The sequence below is a fragment of the Nannobrachium achirus genome (assembly GCF_963921795.1).
Source record: "Nannobrachium achirus genome assembly, chromosome: 7".
Classification (NCBI taxonomy): domain Eukaryota; kingdom Metazoa; phylum Chordata; class Actinopteri; order Myctophiformes; family Myctophidae; genus Nannobrachium; species Nannobrachium achirus.
In genome coordinates this window covers 13,914,172-13,936,817 of record NC_137816.1, presented here as the reverse complement: position 1 = coordinate 13,936,817, position 22,646 = coordinate 13,914,172, and the positions used below count along the sequence as shown (strand labels likewise).

General features: G+C 44.3%; 1 protein-coding gene across 1 annotated transcript in view; it reads left to right on the top strand.

Moving 5' to 3' along the window:
* Nucleotides 1–11,634: 11,634 nt before the first annotated feature.
* The window catches only part of gse1b (Gse1 coiled-coil protein b), a 67,512-nt gene continuing 56,500 nt past the window's right edge, over nucleotides 11,635–22,646 (top strand). Inside the window, exon 1 of the mRNA XM_080729942.1 lies at nucleotides 11,635–11,731. The gene's annotated coding sequence lies outside the window, so the exon portion shown is untranslated. The remainder of the gene's footprint in view (nucleotides 11,732–22,646) is intronic.

The following is a 22,646-nucleotide window of genomic DNA, read 5'->3' as shown; positions in this document are numbered from 1 at the left end:
AAGGTGGGTCTTTTAATCCCTTGTGCGTGCATGTATGTGTGTGTGTATGTGTGTGAGCTCAGTGTGTGTGTGTGTGTGTGTGTGTGTGTGTGTGTGTGTGTGTGGGGGGGGGGGGGGGGGGGGGTCTGGTCTTAACCTTCTATTATAGGTTACATCCATCTTACCTTACGGTGTCTGTCGGTGATCACTGATCAGTGTCATCTGTGTACTTGACATCTTCCCCCTGAACTCTATTGATGAGCCTCTGCACAATTAAGAATTTCTCCCACCTAACTTATATAATAAGTAATGCGATGTGACAATAAAGATTGATGCTGATTCTGAGAAGGCAGCAGCACTACATTGATTGATTGATTATTTTATTAGACAAAAATGGAGAACAGTACAAGTATAGTCAATACAATTGAAATGTAGTACCGGTACAGTACAAGTACAGTTAAACACGCTGCCTAAAAGGAACATCCCAAATAAGACCTTTTATTCATGAACATAATAAATAGCATTGGTTCTCTATGTTTTTATTGTTCTCTGGTCCTCACCTAAACTGATTTCCATTGGTAGTGTGCTTTTTTGTGCTCTTTGATGTCATTTGTGTGCCAACATTCCCAGTAGAGACATATTTGGGGTAGGTGTGAGGTGTGCAGTGCACGGGCCGCTTAACAATTTCATGAGGCACAGTGGTGAGTTTTTCCTCACCTTCGTGTGTTTGGTAGTTTGGTGACTCTCTGCTCACCAATGTGGGAGGAGAGGCACACTATTGTATTTGTGCCATTTGCAAATCATCAGCCCACTGCAATTTTGGTGTCAACCCAGTTGAAGTGTTAATAAAATGTGTTATTGGTTAATCCTTTTTTAATGCACCAGGAGAAATGCAGGAATCGGAAATGGGTAAAAAAGGAATTACGGACTGTCACAGCCACTTGTTGGATATTCATTTCAGACAGTGTAGTTCTGCATGAGGTCATAAGAGAAGTGTATGTTAATTTCTTCTTCAGAAAATCTTAAAACTATGTGCAAGGGGCTTTAATTCATTCATTTGTAACTCAGAGAATGCAACGGGTCCATTTTGTTACATTTGTAACCAAATTAACATATAGGCATATTCTGAGGCAGACACTTGTGTTTTGTGCTATATTCTTCCACAAAAATATAATGTGGGTTATGACACAGAGAATATGGAAAGTATATCTCCATATAGGTTTCTCCTTAATATTTTATTGAGTGGTTAACTTCATTGACTACACATACTGCCAGCTCCTCTTTGGCTTGTTGCCGGACATCATTGAACGGTTTCTTAAATGCATCTCATAGGACCGGTGCCAGATGTATTAACTGCATTTACTATTTCCTCTAACATGATCAGTTTGCTCCGGGGAGAAATGACATCTCTGAGGTTTTTCTTCCGCGGTGGAAATTATCAGTACGCCATTGTGCTTAGCGCACTGCTTTTAAAGCTAATGAAAAGTGATCATTTGATTGGCCAGTTATCGAATCCACCTGCAACACGCCCACTCACAATTATAATTCAGCTTCTTAACTATCACACCACTCCACTGTGGATACTGCGTGCTGCTTCTTGCAATACCGAATGGCCGTTGCTAGGCCCTTTGCGCCACGCTATTGACCACACTTTATGGCTGCACGCCGGTCCTGATTCCCTAAATTAGGGCCCTTAACCACTTAACCACAACGATTTTGTACTTCTGCAGGTGAAAAACATGTTGAGCGTTGTTTGTATGCAAAGATACACGGGCTGTGGAGATGACTGTACAATTGTAAAGGCACGCTTTCAAACGTTTCCCCACCTACACACACACACACACACACACACACACACACACACACACACACACACACACACACACACACACACACACACACACACAAGCTCACACACATACATTACAGTATATAGGCCTACACATGTGGTCATATTGAGGGGATGTCTCAGTAGTGTGCTGCTCGTGGCTGGTTTTCCAGATCAATGATATGTGGCTGTGATCGATGAGAGGGCTTAGCAGAGTGGAGAGAGCTAATGGGCAGGTCAGTGGTTCACACATATCCGGCTTCCCTCACCTATTACCACTACATCTGTTAATAGGCCACACGGCGCACTGTGCTGCTGGTGCTGCTGTGTGCACACATACATGCACATAGGCACGCACACAAACAAACACACACACATCTGTTTTATGCTTTATAATACGTTAACTGCTTCTTTAGCTCTGTGGTAATTTCCAGCTCCTGCCCTTCCCCTCTTGTCTCAACTGTGACCTTTGCGCCTTTTCAACTGCAAAGCTTTGTAGTACTAGGAATGTGTGTGTGTGTGTGTGTGTGTGTGTGTGTGTGTGTGTGTGTGTGTGTGTGTGTGTGTGTGTGTGTGTGTGTGTGTGTGTGTGTGTGTGTGTGTGTGTGTGTGTCCACACGCACACGCGCGCATGTGGGTGAGGGAGGGGCTCAATAAGCAGCATATTTAGAGTCATGTACTGTCCATATGATAGAGATTACTGCACAGCACAGCCCTCATCTAATCTCCTCAAACGCTACCCTCATAGGCAGGGGGATACACACGCCCACCTACCTTCGCTCTGCCGCTTCCGGCTGGTGATTGGTCAGGTGTATGGTTCAGTCAGAGGGTGTGAGATAGGGTTTAGGGCACTGTTTCTCAACCAGCGGTCCATGGACCACTAGTGGTCCACCTGTAATTATTAGCCTATGCTATGGCATATTTACCTGTGGTCGTTCATGTATATATATATATATATATATATATCAAAAAGATCTTTAAATAAAATATCAATAGAACAATAACACCAGCGTGCAACTGTAAATCGGACTTTAAGATAATGAATGTTCAATATTAATAATTAAATAAAATACAAATGGCATTATTCTTGTATATTAAATATCGTCGTTGTCGGGTGGAAACCTCGTATCTCCAAGTTTCAAATGTTTGACTTTCTTTCGCAAGGTAAAGCCCTGCTTCATCATACAAGGCCATCGCACAAAAGTAGTGAAAACAGCAGATCTACAAGCACACAACGCCTCGCGGTGCGAGGCGTTGTGTGCTTGTAGATCGGCTGTTTTCACTAGTTTAAATCATTTTTAAAATGATAAATGCAAAACAGACGGTTTTGGACATACAAGGTTTCCACCCGACAACGACGATATACTGTATGTATTGGGGTGAGGTGGAGGATTGTTAAACATATGCTAGCGCTACAGATCCCAAAGTGCAATGTGCACGTATACTGTAAGCGTGTGGGGGCGTGCATGAGTGCAGCACACTGTACAGTGTGTGAGTGCACCTCCAACAGATGTGCATTAGCAGGGTGATGGCGGCAGGTGAGACACAGAGGTTAATGACACTCTCTCCCCTCCACTTATTATCTCTTATCATCTCTTAGTGTGTGGCTTGTCCTGTAAATACACACACACACACACGCACACGCGCGCGCGCACACTCACACATCACATTACCTAGCCCCTCCTGTGTCTTCCATTTTGCATCTGATCTGCATATTAATCGCTTCTATATCCACTCAGCTTTAATTTAGTGTCTGCCCCTGGAGAACTTTGGTTAGAACACACACCTCGAGGTATAACATCTTTACCCTGTAGCTCCAACACACACACACACACACGCACATACACACACACACTGTGACTGTTGGGTCTATGCATTTTGTTTGTTGTTGCTGGCGGCGCTGGTTGGATGGGTGTTGTGTGGAAGGGGGTGGTACATGGTGTCTTGGTAGAGAAGGGCCCCAGGCAAGCCGGTCCAACAGGGGAAGGGGGTCTCAACTCCTTTCTACTCCTCCTCTCTGACCGTGCCACCAGTGGTGCGGGCTAAAAGAGCTGCCACATAATGGCAGCGGAGCAAGGGCGGGGGTGGTGGTGGTGGTGGTGGTGGGGGGGCTTGCTGTGTGCCTTCGAGGGGAGGGAGGAGTTCAAATAGGAGGTGAAGGAGCCATTCTTTTCATACACAGAGGGGGAGGAAAGCACACATGCTTTCACAGTGCCAGGCGATTTAACCGAGACACCCCCCACATTTACCACCTTCAACAGCGTGCACATGCATACACGGAGAATGCAAATAAGAGTCTGTGGCAAAGAAGGCGAGGTAGTGCCTGCACGATGCGCCAGTGATTTGTACTTTGCACGGTGCCTGTACCAGTGATTTGTACTCATGAAACTGTACTTTTTCCTATGCAACCTTCTAATAAATTCTTCAATCAATCAACCGCCTTAGGCAGTTAAGGAAATTCAGGGTATCACTAGTCTCGCGTAGCCACAGACAACTATTCCACAATCTCCGAATTCTATACAGTCTGGAACTATAGCTCCCGAAATCCGAGACATGAAGCTGTCTCGGATTTCAGTTCATCATTTCCGTTCAGGAAAATATATCTTAAAAAGCTTTACATTAAAAATGTCTGCTTGAAATTCTTTATTGGCATCTCTGATCGAGGATATATGAGGATACGTGAGGTCTGGTGGAGTTTTGATATAATGGGCTGTCTGTGCCTGTGGCAGGGTGCTGTCCTCATCATGCAGATTATGTGTATATCATAGATATACTGTAGATATGTACTGTTTGACTGATGTTTTGTTTTGGTTGTTCTGTCTATCTGTCTGTTTTTATTTGCTTGTTTGTTATAGTACTTTATTCGTTTATTTATCTTTTCATCCTTATTGTATTTTGTCATTTGTTCTTTGTTTTATTTTGGGTGATAATGCATTCCATTTATTATAATTGTGTATTTGATGGATGTAAAAGAAGCTGCTACTCATTTTATTGTACCATTGTTTATTTTTATGCTTCAATCGAAAATCCAATAAACAAGTTAAAAAAAAAACTCTTTATTAGGAATAACCAGCATCTGTCCTGTGGCACACAATACCAAACATTTATCAAAAGAATAATCAAACAGACCAAAGCAAAACACATAAGCGAGCATAAAAAATGATAATCTGTTCAGAGTCAAATATCATTGTCAGTGTCGATGTCAGCATAAGCACAGTTGATTTAAAAGTATATTTAGTTATTATGATCAGATACAGGTTATTATTATATAGTTAATGAATTATTCATTGTTTATAAAAGTGTATAGTCATGGAAATGTACAAGAAATCGTATAATAAAAATACTTTAGATTAAAAGATGATATGGATCAAATATTTACTGGTAAATAGACAGGGCTTTAAACATAAATGAACACTAATGATTTAGAGCAAGATAGGAACAGCAAAATAAATCTGTTGGGAGCATAGACATAAAAAGGTAGACGCCTCCTCCGGCTCTGGCGCGTTGGTAAAAGAGGACTGGCAAGCTTCTGGAATTCTGAAGGACGCTTCCTTGTGCGTCACAGAATGGGATGCTCGGTAGGCCAATCAGATGCAGGACTCCCTCTTTCCCACTGCAGTTTCCACAGTTCCACAGTTCCACAGTACCAGTTGTGCCAATGAACTGCATTGGCGGATGAGGTATCTAGCTTTTTATATCTGTGGTTGGGAGTGCCTCAACAGTTGGTAGAGAATGGTACTAGAAGTTGTTTGAGATAGCCTATTGAGGAGAGTTGAAATGTATACTTTTGAAAAAAAGAAAAAAAATAGTGACACTGTCTTCTCATTGTGGGAGAAGGCAACTGAATATGTTCATACGTTGTGATGAGTTGTAAAAGATGAAACTGCAAAGTTTTTATAGACATAAGAGTAATCAGACTTACTGTAGATGCTTCGTTGATTTTGATTTATCTTCGGATAAATGTCTATGACTGTGAAGACGAAACGGAAGTGAGAAGGAGACGTCACATCCTCCTTATCGCTTATCGTTTTCAGAGCATCCGAGCTCCAAACTGGATGACAGAAGCATTTGAATATTGTGCGAGACTAGGGTGTCACCCAAAGTAATGAAGTCCTCCAAGAGGCTTCCTCTAATCTTTCCTTAGTTTTTATTGTTATGTTGATGTTACACAGTATTCTGTGGACCTTACACACATTTAGCTGCCTTTACCTGTATGAGTAGTGGCAAATAAGAGTTAGAGAGAGAGAGAGAGAGAGAGAGAGAGAGAGAGAGCGCTCTAAATTCAATACAAAGAGGCTTCATTGGCATGGGAACCATATACAATGCCAAAACAAGTGTGAAATAAATGTAAATGCAGTAAACTAGTAGGACTATATCCCTTTACTGAGCAAAGGGATATAGTCCTACTAGCAATAGAATATTAGGTCTCTCTCTCTCTCTCTCTCGCTCTCTCCCTCCAAATCTAACTCTTTAGGATTTTAGGCCTGATGAGGACTTGTCTCTTGTGGCTGAGAGATTTTAATGAATTTTAGAGCAGTCAGATCCTTCAAGAGCCTCTCAAAAGCTTAACACCCTTTATTAAATTAAGCTAACGATGCCCAAGGCTAGGTCTGCTACACAGAGAGAGCGAGAGAGAGAGAGAGAGAGAAAGGGAAAGAGAGGTTGAGAGAAAGTGCTATGTACTGTAGGCAAGGGCAGGCCAATGAGATAAGGAGCTAGAGGAGCGAGAAGAAGGGAGTTGGGTGAAAAGTCAAAATCGATGTAAGAGCAAGATGTGGAAATACGGAGAATGATGGGATGTGGGTGTTGGAAGAGCTAAGTATGAAGGGTGAGAGAGGGTGGGGGGGACAAGATGAGTACAAGAGGAATACCCTGTGGGCTCCTGTACTTCAAGTGCACCTGCGGCTTGTGCATGAGGAATAGTAATTAGTTGAAGGCTCGTTCTGCCGCTACCAATGCAAATGTGTGCTTTTCAAAGTAGTGCATATACAGTATATATACGCCCCAAAACGTGGATGAAAAACATGCATTTTTAACCATTCTGTGGGTCTCTTTTTTTCGTGGGGGACGTTTTCAAAGCTACGCTAAGACTTTAAGTTTCTATGTAAATTGTTCTCTTTGGGTGCGAGGAGGAGCTACAATTTAGCTTCTGTTTAGCTGTGGCTTATTAAAACGTGTGTGGCGTGAGAGCAGAATATCTGAGAAGCAGTTGATTTTGTACCCGGTCATACATTTTTGAGCATGTTTATCTGTACAGTGCATATCGGGAGATTCTGCATGTGTGTGTGTGTGTGTGTGTGTGTGTGTGTGTGTGTGTGTGTGTGTGTGTGTGTGTGTGTGTGTGTGTGTGTGTGTGTGTGTGTGTGTTTTTGCATATGTGTATGTGCGTTTCCATGTGCATTTGTGTGGGTGTGTGTGTGCGTGCGTGCGTGCATCTGGGGGCAGCATGCATGCATGCAGACAGCAGGCAGATGAGGGCCTGAGGTCCCGGTGCTGCATCATTAAGCGTAATTTATACACTGTCGTACAACAGTGTTGCAGTAGCGTTCAGGGGACCCTATCCCCTATATCTCTTTATTCCTCTCTCTCTCTCTTTCTCTCTCTCTCTCTCTCTGGACTTCTCTCGCGCTCTCTCCTGTCAAGTAGATGTGAGGGATAGATAGATAGTCAGATGGAACAAACTGGACACTTGGACATATTTTAACTGGGGACCCCCCGGCCCCCAACCCTGATGAGCACTAAGAGCTGAGGCATTACATTTTGTATAACACGGTTCTATTGTGAAAATAGCCGATCTACATGCTTACAATGCCTTGCGATCGGCTATTTTCACAATTTCTCCCTCTAATGTTTGACAATTTGGCCAATGTTTAATTTGTCATTTTAAAAAGTCCTTAAATTGTCACTTTAGACAATGTATAGAGGTACCCTCTATACATTTAAACTTGAGGTTTGTTTACTGTTGAGTGAGAAAACAATGTTTCACATTGAGCTAATCATCTGGGGACCCCCCCAAAATAATTTGGGGACCCCCCTGGGGGTCCCGAGTCCCGACCCACAGGTTGAGAGCCACTGCTCTACTGTACCACAGTCTGCTGCTGTTACAGATGAGCAGGATAGAATATTATCCAATTAGACCTGTGTTTGACCCAGTGCTTTATACCGAGCAGTCATTAATTACCTCCCCAACATGAAGAATCTCTTGTCCCATTTCCTCCAGATCCATCACCTGTGTAATCCCTTTCCTCATCCCTGGCTCTGTAAAAGCGCCTTGTCTTTACAGTCCTTACAAGTCTCTCTTTGATTTTGACTGTCTCTGTACAGCTGCTGGCTTCTAGGTCTAATCCACAGTAAAACCATTGATAAGCCAGTGGAGGAGAGAGGTTCAACCCGCTGAGGATGTGTGCTTTTGGTGGGTGGCTGTCCCCTTGTGGACGTTTGCGGCAATTACCTTACTTAGGTTCTGTGCATGCTATAGGTTGTACAATTTAGTTATTTCCCCCAAAAATGTCTCATTGTGCAATAAAGGAAAATAGGAAAAGTTTGTATTTATTTGTGTGTATAACAAATAAATTAATTACATTATTTTCTCCCCTATTATTTACAAAAAATACATTATTAGGCTTATTTGTACGCTGTTTTTTTTTGTTATCAATTATTTTTATTTTCCATAACATGAAATTAGAGACATACATATGAATAGAACAAGAAAAAGTAAAACATTAATCAAAAGAAAAATGCAATTAACAGACAAACAACACAAACAATAGCAAAACAAGAAAAGGAAAAGAAAACCCACCCACCCCCTTTCCCCGGACCAACACGGAATGTACAATAGTGCATGCCTGTGCTAGGCTGTTACCACTATATAGTGATTTCTTGAATCATAGCCTTAAGCTTATCTGCAATGTCCGACCACATATTAATGTTTTCTTCTTTTGCTCCGTGTAACCTTGCTATCGACTGCTCTAAATATACTATATCTAGAAAGGTCAAGGCCCACTGGCGAAACGTTAACGTATGAGGAGGTTTCCACCGCGTAGCTACCATCTTCTTCGCCGCCGTTAATCCAGCAAAGAAGATGCGCTTGCGTATATTGTTTAGTTGCAACTGTGAGACGTCATTTAATAAAAATAAAGAAGGAGAAGATATGATATTAATACTAAAAATAGTTGAAAGTTTGGAGGCAACCATATTCCAGAATGACGACACATTTGGGCATTCCCAAACCATGTGAAGGAAGGTACCAATACTATTTGAGGCGCAGAGAGTGCAGTTGGGATTATTCAAAATCCTCATAGCACATAGTCTGCGGGGAGTTAAATAAGTCCGATGAACAAAATTTAAATGAATTTGTTGATGGTCTGGATTTCTAGAAGATAGCCTAATGTTAGACCATACTGTGTCCCAACAAAAGTCAGGGTCCAAATTTGGTACATCATTCCTCCAAACAGTATCAACAGATAGGGGCCCATAACTACAGTCTAATAAAAAACCATAGAGGGTGGAAACCAAACCTCTTGTTCTGTTACCATCACAAATAAACTCATGGAAGGGGTGCAATCTAAGGGGAGCTTGCCATGGGACCCCGTAGGTCCTCATGGACGTTCTCAGTTGGAAGTAGAAAAAAAGGGTATTTCCAGGCAGATTGAAGATGTCACACAAATCTCGAAAAGGTCGTAAACCATTTCTATCAAATAAGTCCCCTAATGTACGAATCCCCTTAGCCCTCCACCTTGGAAAGCGAATGGGGCGATCCTCGATTAAAAGTCTTTGATTATTGAACACTGGGGAAAATAAGTTCCATTTACAATCAATCTTACACATCTTTTCAGCTGCCCTCCATACTGCCACTAAATGAGAAATGATAGGTCCAAAGCGAACTTTGCATTGATGTGTAGTTATGTTTGAATAGATAAGATCTCTCAATTCAACAGGCTGCACTAAACTCTCCTCAAGCTCTCTCCAAGAAACCTTATTTGCTGGGTTAAACCAATTTAAAAGGGGGCGGAGCGTGAAGGCCCAATAATAAAATTTAAAGTTGGGCAATGAAAGGCCGCCATCATCTCTAGCACGTTGTAATAGAGAAAGTTTAAGACGAGGGCGTTTCCCTTTCCACACAAATTTAGATATCGAAGAGTGAAGCTTATTCCAGTATTGCGGCGGTGGTGGCAAAGGGAGCATAGAGCTTACAAAGTTAACCCTAGGAAGAACATTATTTGTACGCTGTTAACATCTTTCACTGGAAAAGACTGAATATAAAAAGTGTCAGCGTTTAAAAAATGTATATTGTCTTTGATTGTGACATAGGCCACACACGCCATTTGTAATTCTCCAGATCTCCACGTTAAATTAAATATGAAATCAAAGCTGCAAGTTCAACCCATATAACTTCCATGTCCTCCCCGGGATTCGAACCCCGTTCCAACACTTGAGCTTCCTTTCTGTCCAAGGAGGAATGTGAAGCATGGGCAGGCTATTCTTCTGCATGGCAGTGGGGGACAATGCAGGGACAGCCCTGTGAAGGCGTGACGGGGAGCAGGTGCTTGTCCCTGTGTGTGTGTGTGTGTGTGTGTGTGTGTGTGTGTGTGTGTGTGTGTGTGTGTGTGTGTGTGTGTGTGTGTGTGTGTGTGTGTGTGTGTGTGTGTGTGTGTGTGTGTGTGTGTGTATACTACCCTACTACACTGGTGAGGGTCAAATGTCCCCGCAAGTATTGGAGAATTTGAGAAAAGAACATTGTGAGAAAAAACAAGGGTTTATTTGTGTATTATTGTTTACTTATAGGCTTGATTCATCTATATTCTATAGGCTTGTGTTGAGCCTATAGATCGGCTATTTTAGGATTAGGGTTTTATTTATTTTAATAGCAAAAAGTGGTAAAAATGGCATTCATAAAATGAACGTCCTAAAACAGTGGTTTTAAGCCAGTGGTCCAGGGACCACCAGTGATCCTTGAGGGGGTTCCAGGTGGTCAATTATTATTATTAGGCATGTATAAGGAATGGTCGACGAAATCTTATCCAACAACAACAAAATATCCCAAGTTTCGGGTCTGAGAGGGTAAATATCATCAAATGGTGGTCTGTGGCTCAAATGGCAAATAAATAATGGTCCTTGATATGAAAAAGGTTGAAACCCCCTGTCCTAAAACAGTGGTTCTCAAAGTGGATTTCAGTGACTCAATTCAATTCAATTCAATTCAAAGGAGCTTTATTGGCATTACATTGCCAAAGCAAGTGTCACAAATAAAATAAAAACAGCTGAAAATGGGGAACATAATGTAGCCTACAGTTGGAGGAGGTACAGCATTGTGTAAACAGAGCTATGTATATATATACAGGGTATATAGCTGTTGGGGATCTTATGGGGGGACGTCGTGCCCTACAATTTACCCTTACAAGTCTGTAACTTTGAGTTGACAGTGTACAAATGGAACCAAATGGACCCGTCGTTAGGGTCCATTTGGTTCCATTTGTACACTGTCAAAGTTAATGGGAGACCTTTACATTTCAAAATTTGAGAACCAGCACTTGTCCTAAAATGTTGAAAGTCCCCACAAGTATGGCAATACAAACGTGCTTGTGTGTGTGTGTGTGTGTGTGTGTGTGTGTGTGTGTGTGTGTGTGTGTGTGTGTGTGTGTGTGTGTGTGTGTGTGTGTGTGTGTGTGTGTCAGAGGAAGCCCCACCTCCTCGTGGCTCTCCCAGGCAGACAGCAGTGCTTCGGGCCGGTAGGGTAACAGGCTCAGTGCTCTGACTGCTCCTCGGAGCTTCCTGCGTCTCTCTGTGTATTCTCGACGGAGCGAGGAGAGCAGAGAGAGAGAGGAGGAGGCGATGTGGATTTTAAACGTTTCTCACAGCGAACTATAAACGGACAAATAACTCGTCACTTCGCCGACTATTAGTAGTTTTTTTTTACTCTTTACGGTGAGTGCTTTTAACGTTGTTTATTCATTGGGGTTTTATGCTTGTATTTTTCTTCCCCGTTCGTTCGCTGGTTGGTTTGTTGGTAAACGAGCGACACACAAGCAGCGAGCGAGGGTTTTGTTGAGGAAGTTATTACGACCTCGAGGAAACGAATTGGTGTGTGTGTGTGTGTGTGTGTGTGTGTCGTGTGTTTCTTTTTTTTCGGAGGCTCGACGCCGTGCGTGCCCTCTCCCTCGTTTGTGTGTGTGTGTGTGTGTGTGCACGCGTGTGTCGTCTTCTGTGCGTCTTAACGCGCGCGCGTGTCTGTGTGTGCGTGTGTGTGCGTGCGCGCGGGTGTGTGTGTGTGACAGACAGATAAATGAGTGTTTGGCTTGTAGTCATTGTTCCTTGTTATGCATGCTACTGTTACATCATGTTTACTGGTAAAAAATGTATGAATGAACTTGTTACACTGTTGGTTAGCAAACTGTGTGTGACTGGCTGCATCCTCCTGGTTCACTAGATGGTAGACACTAGACAAGTGTTTATCAAAACTTTTACATTTCAAGGTCTCCCCTTAACTCTGACAGTGTACAAATGGAACCAACTGCACCAAAACGGGTCCATTTGGTTCCATGTGTACACTGTCAGAGTTACATGCTTGGTATGGGTCAATTTAGACCCCCATAAAGGAACCCACAGTGTCCCTGGAATCCACTTTGAGAACCACTGCACTCACTGGACAGTAAGGTGAAGGTTGGCATGTGGTGAATGAGGAAGTTTTTTGGAGCATGTTGTATATAGGCTGTTCTTTTCCTCTTTTCTGGTGATCTTCTTGTATGTAATAGACTGACATTGCCAAAATAAGATGGTAGTCGCACTGGTGGTGATGCTGGTGACCATTTGGTAGTCTCTGGGGTGCGATATTGTGTGCGTGCGTGTGTGGGGCAGGTGGACCATGTTGAATCACCACTTCCCACGCACTCCCGTGCGCCAACGGGTGCTCTCCTTGTTAACTGCAGGCGCCTACACCAGCTGCTTAAATCGTGACCTCATACACAGGCCTGTATGTACATGAACACACACACATACACAAGTATATATACATACACACAGTCACACACACACACACACACACACACACACACACACACACACACACACACACACACACACACACACACACACACACAATGATTCTGACTCATCATCAAATGCCCATAACACCTTCGTTTTAGTCTTTTAAACTCTGCAACAGTTGTCACTTTCCAGGCCAGGCTGTACACACACACACACACACACACACACACACACACACACACACACTCACACACTCACACACTCACACACACACACACACACACACACACACACACACACACACACAGAAATCACATAACCACCCACAAACGTGTTACCTTGTGGGTAAAAGTGAACTGTTGTTTAACTGCCAAGTAGGGTGACATGTGGACTTGTGTACAGACTGTACACACACACACACACACACACACACACACACACACACACACACACACTGTTGTGTGTCACACTCTGTTGTGTGTGAGGTTATCTGCAGCCATAAGAAACGGGCTGTGTATTTAGCTACTGCTGATAAGGTGAACAGCATGGCTGTATGAACAACAGGGAGTTAACAAAGCCCTGCCGGTTTGTGTTGTGATAGCATAGTTGCTACCGATTGGGGCTATAGATATGTCAAACTAATACTCAGTCCTGCAATAGAGCCAAGCCCTGCACATTATCATTGTGCATGTGTGCCTTGCTGAACTTGACCTGGTGTACACTTTAGCAATATCTGAGGCCTGAGTTAACCATTTAAACCCTATACTGTATATTTGGTTGACCGGTCTAATACTACTTTTAATTCCCCTCTACACCAAATGTATTCATTGCAAATAGCCGATCTACCAGCTCACGACACACAACAGATCTGCTATTCTCGCTGAATGTTCGCCCCCAGACACTAGGGTTCATATGGTTAACAAGGGTTTAAGCGTCTTTGAACCTACTAGGAAGACGTTTCCGGTAGCGCAAAGGTTGTCGAACCTCTAGGCCAACACGCAGTCTGATACACGATGTTATCAAACTTTGCGGTGTCGTTTTACGGCTACACATGCCGCGGCAGCCTGCCGCACCGTGGGGTCCTGTGGGCTAGACAGCAGCTGTGCCGTGCGGAGCAGAGTGTCGGTGACAGTTTGTCTGTTGTAACAGCACCTGGCTGTGTTTAGAGAGTGATTAGAGAGGAGAGAGACCCATGCAGCCTCCCTAGCGCTGTTTACACAGGGAGCCTGGAGTTAAAGGTGACCCACTTTGCATTTCCTTATCAACAGCCTGCCATGATAGCTTTGAATAGCACAGACTGTAAAGAGAGGGGCCTTTGCATGCGTTTACATAGCCTCCCTCTGCTGCAGAGAATGGAACATGTTTGACTGGGTCAGGCCTAGATTTGACTAGCGACTCAGAACATTGTCCTTAGGTGGTATGAAAATGTGAGTGTTACACACACACACACACACACACACACACACACACACACACACACACACACACACACACACACACACACACACACACACAGTGTGTGTGTTGGCCTGTGTTGCTGGGCTGTGTGGTCTGCCTGTGCGATGGAAGAGAAAACCACTTTAGGATGTTTGGGTAATGAGGGTTTTCCTTGGCCAAGATATCTCTCTCACTCTCACTCTTCCCAGTCATCTCTCTCTCTCTCTCTCTTTCTGACCCCCCTCCCGCTCTGCAGTCTCTGGGTGAGTCTGTAGGATTCTGTGGTGATGGGGTAATGTAGGCTGAGTTTGATGGCCTCTCACTACAGGCGCCGGGGCGGGGAGTAGATGTGTGTGCGTGTGTGTCTGTCTTTGTGTGTGTCAGTGCCTACTGCCGGGTATTAAGAAAAACAGGTAATAAAGGCAGAGAGGTGAGTTGTAAACGGGATGGTTTGTGAAGACGGCTGAATAAACAGGTCTTGTGTGAGGAGGAGTAAAGACAGGTTGATGGATGCATCCAGATTGACAGGCAGATGTGCCAACCGAAAGGTATGGAGGAAGTTGTGACGAGGCGGATGGCCAAAAGAGCCAAGAACTTCCTTCTACACCGTGTTTAACCTGTGCATTTGGCCACATGAACCTCCTATTCCCAATCTACAAGTTCACAACATGCCGCAAGACATCGCATTTTGTGCTTGTAGATTGGCTATTTCCGGCGAAGATATATGGTGTAGAGCACTGTTTCCCAAACAGTGGGTCACAGACCATTTTTTATGGGTCATGACTGTGACGGTGACGCGTTGTGCGCTTGCCTTGTAGATCTGCTATTTCCACTAGTTTGGGTCCCGAGCAAACGTCTAATCTCTCTTTAGGATCTCGACCTGAAAAGTTTGTAAACCACTGGTGTAGAGGGGAAAAGGAGGGGAACCAAGTGAAGACCGATTAGAGCATAGACATGGTGAGAAAGGTAGACATCGGCTCTGGTGCATATGCACCGGGGGACCGAGGGAATCTGCATCGCTTCCGTGTGCATCGCTTCCATATGCATCACAGAAACGGTAGTTGGTAGGCCAATCAGAGGCAGGTGGGGACGGGTCTTTACGTACGCAGCCTCTAAGAGCAGCTGAGCCTCGCAACATCAGAAACTGGATGGAAACATGCCAATAAAGCTCTGTTGAATTGAATTGATAAGTCCCAGAAAAGACGTGCTGTAATTGGCCAGTGGTCACGTTGACTGGCAGCGTTTCCAGCCTCCAGTTGTTACGTCGTTCCAATGAACTGCAGCGGTGGATGAGGTACCTAGCTTTTTATATCTATGGATGGGGGAGACCCAGCAAAAATGTAGGGATGCACCGATATGGAAATTCCGGGCCGATACTGAGGAGCCGAGGATCGAACCGAGGACCTTCTGATTCCCAGACAACCGCTCTACCTACTCTCTTGAGTTGTAGCTTGAAGTGTTTGGCTCCATTCATTATGCACTGCCAAACCCACTTACCTGTATTCTGTGTGTGTGTGTGTTTAAGACCACTGCAAGATCAAGCTCAACCTGCTCTGTAAGCTAACGCTAGTCCTGTGTGACTGTTTGCAGACACGCACACATGCACGTGTGTGTGAGTGTGTGTGTGAGAGAGAGTCCCCATGTCATCCAGCTTGGCAGTTAAACAACAGTCCACTTTTACCCACAAGGTAACACGTTTGTGGTTTTGTGATTTCGGCTTCTGAGGTCAGGGTGCGGCACTCATTTGCCTACCTTGTGCGCTGCCACACACACATACAACACACACACACACACACACACACACACACACACACACACACACACACACACACACACACACACACACACACACACACACACACACACACACACACACACACTCTCGTACACTTTATGTAAAACAATGATCAGTTCAGACTCTGAGCGCTTTGGAGAATGGTGGGAGTTGTGTGTTGTGGTCCGGTGAATTCAAATCTGCAGATTAGGTAAACACATTGTGTGGATGCTCTCATTCTATGTCTCTCTCTCTCTCCCTCTTGTTTTCTCCCTCTCTCTGTCACTCTCTCTCCTTGCCTTCCATTCTTGCTATCTCTTCTGTGTATGAGCAGAGCAGATGTTATCAGTCACCTGATCTGCCCCAGCATGCTCTAGGAACAGGACACCTGACCTCACACTGATCTTCACAGAGCGTGCGCGCACACACACACACGCACGGACGCACGCATGCATGCATGCACGCATGCATGCATGCACACACACGCACAGCAATACACAAGAAAACATATTGGAAACGCCATTGTAATATTGCCTCTTTGGATTAACTGCATTTAACTTTTAGTCCTTGTTATAATTTTTTGAATGTTTTGTTGTACCTTTTAAAACTCAATGTGTCCGTGCTTGTGCTCTTGGAGAATTGTTTCCATGGTCTTATTAACATCATGTTGTTGTGTATGTTTATCTGGCAGTCTTTGACAACCTTTGGCATTTTGTGGCAAATGAGCAAATTGAATTAGAGGGAATAAATCAGCTCTTTCTTCGGAGGACAGGCCCAGAGTTTCAGACCCAATTCTGTGGACTTCATGGAAGTCATGGCACTTTAACATTGTGTGTGATTTAATTTAGAAAGAGAGCACAAAAACCCAGCAATAGTATAATTTTGACGAGCCACATAAATCAGAATGTGTTTTGCTCTGTCCTTTGTGTGTGTGTGTTGGTTCATTTTATACAGCTTGTCAAAGTTAAAGTAAGCTTTAAAGAAATGCTAATCAACTTTGCTTCACAAATGTATGTTCAGATGTCTTTAGATTATGTGTGTGTGTGCGTGCGTGTGTGGTTGTGTGAAGCTGAGTTTTGCCGCTAACATCAAGCACTGGGCCTGATAAGTCCTCGTCAAACATAGCACATGCAACGCAAGGGCAGCAGATTAGACATACACACACTAGGGCTGTCCTCGACTCAGGATTTTTGAAGTCGATTCGAGTCGAGGGGTTGCTTTAAACCACGTCAACATAATACAATAATACATTAAGATGAATTGAATACACTGTTTTCGGTGATATTGGTGCGCGAGCACAAGCGGTATCTGCACAGCAGTGCACACCGATAACACCGTTAAAACAAATAAAACGTCTCCGCTCTTCAACTCTGCCCCGTCTCGCAGTAGAGGTGAGACATTCGCGAACGATTCGGCTCTCTTGAACGGCTCTTTTAAATGAACGATGGGTTCCAGTCCGCAGTCGCGGGACACAGAGCACCAGCTGAGTAATGAGTCAGTGTCGAGAACAGATTCAGAAAAAACGGATCATGCACAGGGGGAGGCACAGCTCATCCACGACACGTTCCAGCCTTACTGTGGACATGTCATGGAAGCAAACATAGCGAAACACAAACAGCATGGATTACAAAAACACTGGAACAATTCAGAAGCACTTAATTAGAAAATGTAACAAGTAGCCTACACTTGTGTATGTTAATCTGACTTTAGTAGGCTAGATTGTTTACTTCTTGGACTTGGACGTGCGTTTGTGCTGTGGCAGGTTATTTAATATGAGATTTTGACCGCTTGCTTCTCCTCCTCTTAACGGAACACCGTCCCCGGCTCCGAATGTTTTAACGGAGCGGCGGTTGGCCGTTCTGTCTCACTTTCACCCCTGCGCTGGTGCGAGACAATAAATAACTGTTCGCCAATTGCTACTTCTCTCAATTGGAAGTACATGACACCAGCCCAGCGCACCGCAGTAGTAGGCTAACTGCTGATATAAAAAATATATATTTTCAACTCCTCGACTCAAAAAATTGGCGTCGATTCCCGGGGCTTAAAACGACGCGTCGATTCGTCGATTTTTAGAGGACAGCCCTAACACACACACACACACACACACACACACACACACACACACACACACACACACACACACACACACACACACACACACACACACACACACACACACACACACTATATATATATATATACTGTACTGGAATTATTAACCTTTTGCCTCGAACCGACTGGGTGCCGATTCATCCAGTAGGACTGCCTATGTTTAATGTTTCTGTGCATATCATGTGGTGCGTGCCGTGCATTGGTGTTTGTTAGAGTGTGTTTGCATCCTGCAGTCATAGTCCTTTCTTAGCACTGGCCAGCATTTTGCCAGAGGCTGCTCCTCAACAAAGGCCTTTTCTATTACCATCACAAACAATCTTTCTCACTATCTGTCTCTTTCTCTGTAAAACTGAGGCATCTGGTTCATCAGCTGACTGTCATAGTGTGTGTGTGTGTGTGTGTGTGTGTGTGTGTGTGTGCGTGTGCGTGTGTGTGTGCGCGCGTGTGCTGTTCATTAGTATGTTGTGAGTATGCACACAGTCAGTTAAAACCCCCATGTACTGTACTTTGGTGACCGGGGTCCCCAGGGGTACTTGATCCCTTCCTTTTTTCCCTTCTACAACAAATATCTTTGGTGAAAATAGCCAAACCTACTGCTATTATAACGAAATGTTTGCCTATTGTGCCCAGAATAGTTAGGGACACAGTTTTGCTGTGTGCATTAATGATCACAACCTAAAAGCATGTGGTCACAGAGGCCACATGTGCCAGTGCCACTGACTAAACATGGTACCATTGAACAAGTTGGCACTGGCCTTCTTTTTTCATGCTATTCAGTTATCAATGTTTGAGAAGCCTGGTTGCATAGAGGTAAACCACTTGTGCACTTCACTTCATTGTGCATGTCACTGGGAAAAGACATGCAACAGGTCTTTTGTTAGAAAGACTAGATAGATGTTGTGGGTGACGCCGGTCAGTCAGCTACCAGCATCCCCCAATTTGCCATACTGTATTTTATAATCCCATATTTGCCAGTTTGCCAGCATAGCAAAAGCTTCTAATAAAATATATTTGGAGTTTATCATGAGAAAGTCCCACTCAAACAGACTAGAGAGGCAATTATTTAGTCATCATTGTTTTTTATTTTATTATTTTGCGGTAAAAAGTAAAAACTGATTTTAACTTTTCTTTTTTTAATACTCGTGGACCTTGATGCTAGTTACTAATATACTCATGTCTGGTCATTAAGCTGAAATGTCTGCTTCTAATGTTTCACTTATTAGCCCATCAGTGGTGATTTGAACAACAGTGGCATCGTATCCATTATTTGGACTCTTTACTCTATAATCCTCCTTCTAAAATCAAGCAATATAGATTGTAAAATATCAAAGCCAGGTATGAGTCGAAAGGAAGAATTCTTACATTTTAAACATTTTGACAAAGCAAGCTAATAGTGTGCCACTTGACCATTTGTATCATGTGATGTTTGCTTGATATTGACTTGAAGCAGTCAAAACTATTCAGCTTAATTATGAGGTGCTACAAGTAATTGGTTGGTATTTGTGTGGATTAAGAGAAACCGCATGGTTTCGTGACTTTCCTCACACTCCAGGCCTGTCCAACAGAGGCATTGCATGGGCTTGTGACTACAGTCACTGAGAGTGAGATTGTATCGCCATGGTGATTATCACAAGAGGCCCAGTAGTGTCTCTCTCTCTCTCTCACACACACACACACACACACACACACACACACACACACACACACACACACACACACACACACACACAGACACACACAGACACACACACACACACACACACACACACACACACACACACACACACACACACACACGAGTGCGCGTGCGAAATGTATACGTCTGTGTGGACTGTGGAGGTACAGCTGCCAGGGAATCAAGGTTTATGCAGAGTACAGGGATTGCTAATTGGCCAACCACAGCACAGCACAGAGGACTACATCAGAGTGAGATGGGTATGGGACTGAGTGGTAGAAAGAAGGATGGAATGATCATTGGATGCAGGGGCCATAGTTGGAAGAAAGAATAGGCTTGATCCTACAGCTTAGAGAGGGAGAGATGGAGAGAGAGCAAAGTTGAAACATTCTGCATGCAGTATGGTGTCTGGGTGCACACAGAGTCTTGGAGAACAATAGAAGGCATCCAAATGTGTAGGAGACTAATCAGACAGAGGGGGATGTAGATGAAGTACTGCACATTGTTTGCAGGTACACCTGCGTCCACACCCTAAAGTTTGACTTTCCTGTGTCTCTCAATAGGTCATCTCTAGTTGGGTGAGGGTGGGTGGATAACTGAGGGTTTGTTAGTGGTTGCTTTTGTCTTGTTTTTTTTCTGTTTCATGTCTCTGACATGACTGTAGAGATACTGTGTACCGCTTTGCGTGATTTTAGGGCAAAATCTGTAGGAGCAATGTCCAAAAATGTGTCTTGCTAGAATCGGCCTCATGGTGGCGCTAGAAGAGGGGCATGTGAGAAATGAGGGGGTTGTGGTTTGGCAGCCAAGGAGTGTGTGTGCAAAGTTTGGCATGGATCGGGGCAACGGTGGCGGAGATATGAGTAGGGTAAAAGTGTAACGTGACATGACAGACTGACAGCCGGTGGAGGTTTTGATAGTAACTGTGACCTGACAGTCGCAACGCTGGTGAGTAAGTAACCTGCCGACACTGGTGAATGTTAACCACTATTCCTATCCTAACCCTAACCCTAAACTCAGTAACCCAGACGCTGGTGAGTAGCTAACCTGCCGACGCCCGTAGTCGAAATAATGGGACGTAGAAATACAAGATTTCCCCTGGGGTAAGGGGTTATGGAATGAATGTAAATGAATGCAACGTCCCCAAAAGCTTCCAAAACCAGCGTGTGTGTGTTTTGTGTTTGTGAGTGTTTTAGTGTCTGTGTGTTTTGAAGCACAATCCTGCTGTTTTGTCAGCCACACACAGCCACACACACACACACACACACACACACACACACACACACACACACACACACACACACACACACACACACAGAGTGCAACAGCACTTCTACCGCCATTCAGGGACCCGACCACAATCGCTATGTAATTAACACGCAGAGGAAATGGGGGGTTGGGGGAGGTGGGTGGTTTGTAGATGGGAGGACGAGGAGAAGTGAGAGAGAGGGGGGAAGGAAGCATCTCAGCTCATGGCTACCCTCAAGACTCTCTCTCTCTCTCTCTCTCTCTCTCTCTCTCTCTCTCTCTCCCTCTCTCTCTTTCTGGCTTGCGTGCATCAGTGAATAAAAGAAAAGAGAGATAGGAGGAAGAGAGAGTGATGTCATGCCGACTGCTCTTTTGAAATCCCTGTGTTATCAAGGCGAGCTGCTGGCAGGCAGGTAGGTAGGTGGGGGGGGTGGAGGGGTATGGATGGAGGAATGAATACAACAGGGAGCACAGGAGAGGCAGAGAAGTGGAGGAGGTGATGGGAGAATAATAGCACATATACGAATGCACGTACACACATTCACACACGTGTTGTGTAGACCCACGCATACAATCATAGGGACCAGAAGCTCCCGAAGTAAAATGCGTGATGGCAGCGCTCCATTACTCTGCTAACAGGGGGAGAGCAAGGTCAGGGGGAACTGTGCTCTCTGCTCTGCAGTAGCTCCATAATGGATGCCTACTGTGTAATGACAGACATCAGCTGCAGCTCTCTCTCTCTCTCTCTCTCACACACTCTCTCTCTCTCGATCTGTCTCCTTTTCTCACTCAATCTCACAGAATATCTCTCGTCTCCCTCTCAATCTCCATCTCTCTCTTTTCTTCTGCTTGTCTCTTTTTTCCATGTCTCTCTTCCTCGTGTGGACCTGTTCCCTTTGACTGAGGATGGCTGACAGTCACAGAGCTGCTCTAGTCTACTACTTCTCTGATCTCAAGGGCTTGCTTTGGTGCAGCGTGACAGAGACCGCAGCCGCTCACATGCAAGCGAGAACCCACACGCACGCACGCACGCACGCACGCACACATCCGTTTCATAATGCCTGAGGGTAGATTGCTCAGACATCTCACCTCAGAAGTCAAACAAACTTGAAACTACCAGAGCAGGTTTGTCCTGTTGTGCTCTTGGAGTGTGTGTGTGTGTGTGTGTGTGTGTGTGTGTGTGCGTGTGTGCGTGTGTGCGTGTGTGCGTGTGTGCGTGCGTGCGTGCGTGCGTGCGTGCGTGCGTGCGTGCGTGCGTGCGTAGTGCATATCCACATCTCGTGTGTGCATTTATAATCTCCCACAAACAGCCAATGCAGTTGAGACACTTCTGTTATGCTGTTTGGGCAACCCATCTCACTCCTTCCCCAATCTAGAGTATGTGAAGTAGCCTGGGGCCTGAGCCTTCTGGAGGCTCTGCCCTTTTCCAACATGCAGATCGTTATTCTAATTTAGCTCAGAGTGAACAAAAATCAAACTAAAGAGTACTTTTGATTCCATTTTTTACACCGTCTCAGTTAAATGAACTCAGAGGATTCACTGTGTTACCAAGTCATGTCATCATGCCATTGTCAACTTGCTTCTTTTCTGTGTTTATAATATCATATAAACAG